The sequence below is a fragment of the Vulpes lagopus genome, chromosome 24 (genome assembly GCF_018345385.1).
Source record: "Vulpes lagopus strain Blue_001 chromosome 24, ASM1834538v1, whole genome shotgun sequence".
Classification (NCBI taxonomy): Eukaryota; Metazoa; Chordata; class Mammalia; order Carnivora; family Canidae; genus Vulpes; species Vulpes lagopus.
Window position 1 is genome coordinate 2922423 of NC_054847.1, and position 7982 is coordinate 2930404.

At 40.7% G+C, this 7982-nt stretch overlaps 1 pseudogene; it reads right to left on the reverse strand.

Annotated features, from left to right (window-relative positions):
• Positions 1-451: 451 nt before the first annotated feature.
• Positions 452-5576, reverse strand: LOC121482107 (annotated as a pseudogene).
• Between the last annotated feature and the right edge of the window lie 2406 nt (positions 5577-7982).

Below are 7982 nucleotides of genomic sequence, written 5' to 3' on the forward strand. Positions count from 1 at the left end.
AAATGACTAAATCCAAGAACTAGTCATACATTTCAATTATAAAAGTTCTACTCATACAAATTGGAATAGGCTTTCTGACAGCCTTAATTTTATTTTATTTTTTAAGATTTTATTTATTCGTAAGAGACAGGCAGAGGGAGAAGCAGGCTCCCCTGCAGGGAGCCTGATGCGGGACTCAATCCCAGGACCCCAGGATCACAACCTGAGCCAGATGCTCAACCACTGAGCCACCCAGGTGTCTCTAACAACCTTGATTTTCAAAAAACCATGAAAGTTGTACTTGCCATAAAAGCCTTTGAACAGCCAAAATGGCATGAGGTATATGCACTTAATGGAAAGAATCCAGAACTCTGCATTTACTTTATAAAAAGAGATTGATTGATTGATTGATTGATTGATTGATTGATTTATTATTTATTTGAGAGGATGAGAGCACAAGCAGAGGGAGAGGGAGAAGCAGACTCCTGCTGAGGGAGCCTGTTGCTGGGCTCAGTCCTGGGACTGGGATCCTGAGCTGAGCTGAGGGCAGATGCTGAACTGAGCCACTAGGTGCCCCTGCGTTTACTTTCAACAAACAGCACAGATGGGACAGTGAACTGGAAAAGGCAGGTGCATAAAATATTCTCAGATGACTGCTAACTGCTGGGTGGAGATGGAGCCAATTATCTTCTACAGTCCTCTTGCTTTATATACAACGCCTCAAAAAATACATGTGAGGGCAGTCAAAGCACAGCCACCTACTGAAGCAGATGTTGATGACCCTGGTCGTCGCTAAAAATTCTAAAGAAAGATTTGAGAATCGTGCTTTAAAAAAAGACTTAAAGTTACCAGTATAGCAGTTTGCCACTTGTTGGGGTAAACTCCCAAGTATCTGATGATTTCATCTATGTGGTATAAAAAAAACATGGTATCAGTGGAGTGATAAACATATCTGAGGAATGTAAAATGCTGCAGGGGTTTCTCGGAAAGATCGTTTCTGTATAAATGATCCTTGGTCCATGGGTCAGAACTCTCAAACCTGGCCTAACAGAACGGCTTTTTTTGTTCTTTTTTTTTAAGTTTTGGAAATTTTCCAAGCCATTTTTTTTGCAAGAATGGTAAAATAAATTCCCATATACTCTTCACCTATATTTAACCAATTGTTCACATTTGTAGTATTTATACATGTAACTTGATGATAGCTCGCCTCTTGGTCCCCAAATATGTAAGCATATTTCTCTCTACAAGGACCCTTAGTTTGTTCCAGTGTTGGTGGTGGTAACTGACCACTTGGATGGAATGATACAGAATCATTTTTTTACAGTTAAATTATTGACTAATTTTATTTTACATTATGTGTAAATATGTAAAATACACATAAAATATGACCCCTTAAAGGACAGTTTTTAAGTGTACAGTTAGTGGCATTAAGTCCATTCACAGTTGTTTGCAATCATCACTGCCTTTTATCTCCAGAAATCTTTTCATCTTATAAAATGAAAGTACCCATTAAATAGTAACTCCACATTCTTTTCCACCTGCCCCAGCGCTGGCAGTCACCATTCTACTTTGTCTCTGGTTTTGACTATTATGTCTCATAAAAATGGAATCATACATTGTTTACCCTTTGTGACTGGTGTGTTCACTTAGCATAATGTCCTCAAGGTTTGTTCATGTTGAAGCAGGAGTCAGAATTTCCTTCCATTTTAAGTCTGAATAATACTGTATTATATATATATACACCATGGTTTGTTTATCCGTTCATCATCTGTTGGTGGCTATTTGGGTGGCTTTTACCTTTTGGCTGTTGTGGAAATTGCTGCCATGAATAAGGGAGTGCAAATATTTCTTTGAGACCCTGCTTTCAGTTCTTTCGAGTGTATATCTAGAGGTAGAATTGTTGGATCATAGGGTAATTCTAATATTAAGGAACTGCCGTGCTGTTTTCCAAAACGGCTGCACCATTTTACGTTCCTACCAATAGTGCAAAGAGTTCTGATTTGTCCACAGCCACATCAACTCTTTTTGTTTCTTGGGTTTTGTTTTTGTTTTTTTGATAGTAGCCGTCCTAATGAGTGTAAGATGGTATGTCATTGTGGTTTTGACTTAGTTTTCTGATGATTAGTGATATTGAACATCTTTTCATATGCTAATTGTGCTTTTGTTACCTTCTTGGAGAAAATGCCTATTCAAATATTTTGCCCAAGTAATTTGTTGTTGGAGTTCTGTATAAATTCTGGGTAATAACTTGTCAGATAAATAATTTGCAAATACTTTTCCCATTTTTATGAATTGCCGTTTCACTCTTTATTCCCATCAAATGGTCTGGACCCCTTGTCAAGTATCATTTGGCCATGTACACAGGGTTTGTTTCTGGGCTCACTTAACTGTCAGTCTATATGACTGTCTTTGTGCAAGCATGACACTGTTAGGAACAAGAACCAAGTTCTTTACTTGTACATTTTTCGAATTTGAAGTATTCCTCAATGACGTCCTTAGCCTGAGATTCTTTGCCATAGTTCTTAACTGCCACACAGCTGCAACCGACTACTTTATGGAGTTTCCCTCTCTGTTCAGAGGCCTACCCATTCCCCTAACTTTTTGTCATCAACCTTAATTAGGTTGATTTTGGTGGTTAGCACAAAGGGCCTCCACCAACTTGACACCCATAAGCTCATCACAGTTCGATGCCAGCACACAAAGTTGGTCTTGGTGCTTGTCTTAAGGCTTTGGCAGCCTTGCGAATTCCACGTTAGGCCACTGTGGATGAGGGCAGTTTCCAACACCCCTTGTAAAGCAGTATTAAGGCCCATTACACCTCCAGCAGTGATGGCTTCCTCAGCCACAGTGGTGGGCTAGGGCGGAGCCCAATCTTGAGTATATCTGCAACCCCGCCTCTGAGCAACTCATTGGCATGAGGAAAAGAGCAAGAGCACAACATTGTTTTGACTACTATGGCTTCGTAAATTTTGAAATCCAGAAGTGTGAGTCTTCCAACTTTCTTCTTTTTTAAGATTGGTTTAGCTATTTGGGTTCTTTGAGGTTTCATATGAATTCTGAAGTGGATTATTCTGTTTCTTCAGTAAACATTGGGATGTTGATAGCGACTGCATTGGTTCTACAGATCACTTTGGGTATTATTGACATTTTAACAATATTAAGTCTTCCAGTCTATGGACACAGGATGTCTTTCTGTATATTCTCTTTCATTTCTTTGCACAACATTTCAGTGTATGTTCTATGGACATTTTCTTTGTAGTTGTGTAATTACTTATAACATCCTAAGTTATAAATATTTTTCAGTAATTTCAATCACACTCATTTCTTTGTAGTCTACTTGCCTTTATGTTATTGATGTCACAAATTTTAAACCCAGTAAAAGGGATCTCTGGGTGGCGCAGCGGTTTGGCACCTGCCTTTGGCCCAGGGTGTGATCCTGGAGACCCGGGATCGAATCCCACGTCGGGCTCCCGGTGCATGGAGCCTGCTTCTCCCTCTGCCTGTGTCTCTGCCTCTCTCTCTGCCTCTCTCTCTCTCTGTGTGTGTGACTATCATAAATAAATAAAAATTAAAAAATAAATAAATAAAAAATAAACCCAGTAAAAGAAGTTATGATAGTGGGTTTTATGTTTGTCCATCTATTTACCTGTACTGGAAAGATTTACATTTTTGTATGGCTTCAAGTTACTAGTGTCCTTTTAGCCCGAAAGACCACCTTTACTTTTAGCATTTCTTATAGAAATTGTTTAGTGATAGTAAATTTCCATAGCATTTGTTTATCTGAGAATGTCTTAATTTCTCCCTAATTTTTGAAGGATAGTTTTGCCAAATAGAGAATTCTTGGCTGACAGAGATTTTATTCTTGCATCGCTTTAATTATACCATCCAACTGCTTCCTGGCCTTTTAAGATTGTACCCTGGGAGCCAGAGAGTGACTGACCCCTTTACTAGTAAAATACATTTTTTTTGGAGGGTATCAGGTTAACCATTGTTTCCAAATCGCCTTCTCCCCACCCACAGGCACACTACTCTTCCTCTCAAACAGGCAGAGATTGTCAGGCCAAGCTCCATACAGTATCTGTTCTAATCTTCCCCTCTTGTGGTAGCAGAAGTCTTCCAGCCTCAGATGCACAGGTAGAGTGGAGTGTGGAGTAAAGTGTGGAGTAGGTTACTTGTATATAAAACGATTGCTGAGATGTAGAGAAGTCCTGAGAGGTGGAATTGTCTAGTGTAGACATAGGCTAGAAATGCTATAAAAATGCATGTGTTTCTGTAGTGAGTTGTCTCAAGTTGGCTGATTTTGGTACCATTGAGCTACACGTGCATTTTATATGTTCATTGGTTTTTTTTTAAAGAAAGTGGTATGTCACAGCATTACCTGTATGTCTCATCTTAAGCAAGCCAAGTACATTAAAATGTAAAGATCTGGGGATCCCTGGGTGGCTCAGCGGTTTATCGCCTGCCTTCGGCCCAGGGTGTGATCCTGGGGTCCAGGGATCAAGTCCCACATCAGGCTCCCTGCAAGGAGCCTGCTTCTCCCTCTGCCTGTGTCTCTGCCTCTTTCTCTGTCTCTCATGAATAAATAATTAAAAAATCATAATAACGTCTTTAAAATGTAAAGATCTGACCAAAACTTCAGGGTGATAGTTTGTAAAAGGATTTACTTAGAAGATTTTTAAAAAACATTCTTGCTGTTGGGGCATCTGAGTGGTGCAGTTAAGCGTCCAACTCTTGGTTTTGGCTGAGGTCATGAGATCGAGCCCCCAGTTGGGCTCTGCTCAGCACAGAGTGTGCTTGAGATGCTCTTATCTCCTCTCCCTCTGTCCCTCCCCCTGTGCTCTCTTTCTCTCAAATAAATCTTAAAATAAAAACATTCTTGCTGCTTTAGAGCAGGATTTGAAAGAGCAACTAGTGAAAACACTGCTCACTAGGAGATGAGGGTTTGAGTCTGTGCTCCCAGGACTAGCTCGGTTCTTACAAAGCGTGGGCCCTGGTCCTGTAGGTTCTTTCCATGGTGGAACTGCAGTTATGGGCCCTAAGACAGCTAGCTAGTTATTCCTGGGGTTTATTTGACTAGAGAGCAATAGGCTCTAAATAAAATACTTTGTAAATGTCTTATGATGATGACATGTTAAAAAGTCAGTGGACTGAAAGTAAAGAGACAGAGCTTGGTGTCCCAAAATGTGAGGATCTCTGTGGTGATGGAAATCAGAGCTCATGGGTTAAGAGTCAGGAGACAAAAAGAGAGAGGTTATGCTTTCCTGCCCTTTGAGTTTGGAGAAGGGGTGATTTCTTTATAATTCTCTTCTTTCTTGTGTATGTTTTGAGAAAAGAAGTTACTTTTTTGGCTAGAGATAGTACAGAAATAGTTTCCCAGGCCAGTTCTGTGTGAGCCTGGCAGAGGTTGGTAAGCACTGGTCTTGTGAGGAACTTACATGGTAGTTGACCAGTGTAGTCGTGGACAACCCTTCAAGCTGACCTCTTCTGAAACATATCAGGAGGAAGTAGGACCGAATTAAAGAGGTTGTGAGTTCCCAGGGGTCAAGGACCATATCCATCTGATTGTCGCCGTTCAGTTTGTTGAACTGATCTAACATATGGCACTTCACATTTTGACATTGATTGTACTTAATTCTATGAATGATGATATTGTCCCTATTTTACAGATGAAGACAAGAAATCAAGTGCACAAAGATCAAGGTTCCACTCACCTGGTAAGTGGCAGAGCCAGACTTCGAGGTCAGGTCTCCTGATTCCAGATCCCTGGCCACCTCTTCAGCTGGATCTTTTCCACATGAAGTATGTTAATAGATTTTATTGTTCAGACTTTCAGTTCTTGGCTTTTATTTTCTGGCTATTTCTAAGTGTTGCTTTCCTATTTTTACTGAGGAAGTCAGAAAACCTTGAGGTGGAAAAAGCCATTCAGGGGTTTCCTAAGAAGTAGTGTTCACTATGAAATTTTTAAAAAAGAGATAAAATCTGGTAGACTTTCAGCATAATCATGTTATCCTTAGAGTAGAATTCAGAATGAAATTGACCTCATATCAACCAGTTTTCTTTTTAAAAAATTTTAAAGCAAAACCTTATAAGTCAATCCCATAACCTAGAAGGTATTGTAAGGACCGTATCATCCTGTGCATGTCTCTGCTGAAAGGGAGAGGAACTACAGCTGGCCTCATGTTTCGTGGTGTTCAGTAATCACCTATTTAGGTTTCACAATAAGCCACTGTTATCTTTCTGTAAGTGAGAAAAATGTGTTCAAAGTAAAATGACCACCCAAAGTCACTATAAGTAGCAAACTACCAATGGATCTGGAGTTCATTCTTTCTGCCTCCAAAGCTTTCAGTTATTCTGCAGTGTTTTCTAGGTGAAATGCTAGGATTTAAATCATTGCTTAGAATTTTTGTAGTTGTTTTGGATCTTGTTTAAACTTTGTACCATCTTCAGTGAATACCTGTGTCCATTCTTTTCCAGATTTTGCTGTTACCATTCAAGATACCATTCCATGAATAATACATGGAAGACCTCAGGACACGGTTAGTGCTAATATTCTGATGAAGGGCCTCTGAGGGTCATGGCTGGGGAATGCTAAATAGTTTGGGGATAACCTTCTACAGATGCTCCATGCACTCATTTCTGTTAGGGCTGAGGATCCTGGGAAAAGTCTTCAATTCTGTCCACTGTTGGTTTTGATCATTGATAGGATTCATGGGCTGATGTGGCCCAGGCAGAGGCCCACCTGCAGAGACCATGGGAATCCCAAGGGAAAATTCATTGTAAGAGAAGGACCAGACTAACAGGGCAAGCCCTTCTTCTCAAGAAGATAGAATTTTGGAAGCACACTGAAGGTCGTGGTATGTCCTGAGCCCACTAACATGGAAGTAGATTTGCTCTCTTGGGACCCAAGAAATGGGCTGTAGGTGTGAACTGAAAACTGTGTTGATAGATGATGCAACACTGGAGTTCAAAAAGTTTTGCTGTGGAATAACCCTGGTTATCCGTTTGCAGAAGGAACACTCTCACCTGATAGCCCTGTAGAGTCCTGGCAGCTCCTCTGGTCAACCAACTTAGGGCATGGTGACAGGAATGAATCTCCCTCTTCAGGTCTATATGTGGAATCATCAGGCCCAGAGCTGCAAAAGCTTGAACGGAGTGGCCGTCACAACCCATATAGGATCATGTGCACCCTTAGGATTCCTAGAATATTTGAGGAGGAAGGGTTTTCCTTGAGGTAGGACTCCCTACATTTGCATAGGTGAGCATTCAAAGCCATTGAGATTCAGCTATTAATATGAAATGACTTCATTTGTACTTATGGCTGATCAGGCTACAAAAGTTTTCCTTTCTGCTGCATTTTAAAATGGGTAAATGAACAGGATTTTTGAGACACCCAAGAAAACAATCAGTTAGTATAGCTTGTATCATCATTAAGGACTGGTTGATCCCCACATGGCCCGTTGTCTGTACTCCACAGTTCCCATAGCCACTCTGGTCTCATGTCATGCTCCTCTTCCCTTCACTTGCTCCACTCCAGCGCCCCTGGCCAGCTTCCCTTTCTTCCTGTACACCCAGCTATTCCCAGTCTGGATCACATTTTCCTGCCCTGTCTCCTCAAATATCCACCAGCCTTGTTCTCTCACTCCTTTGGTCTCTGTTCAAATGTCACCTTATCTGTGACACCTTGCCTAGCTTTCTTATATGAGAAAGCAACACCTGTCCCTCACTTAATTTTTCCCTGAAGTGCTTTGCACCATCTAACTTACTATATAATTACTTGTTTGTTATTGAGTACATCCTCCCTGTTAGAGTGGGAGCTCCATGAGGGCAGGAACTCCATCTGTTTTATTTATTGATGTATCCCCAGCAAGCAGAACAATGCCTGTCACATCATACACACTCTGTAAACTTGCTTCATTAATGGCCCTTACTACGTCCTTTCTTCATTAATCAATTCATTGAACACTGAGCCCTGTAGGTGCTGGATATGCTGAATAGCAGATGAG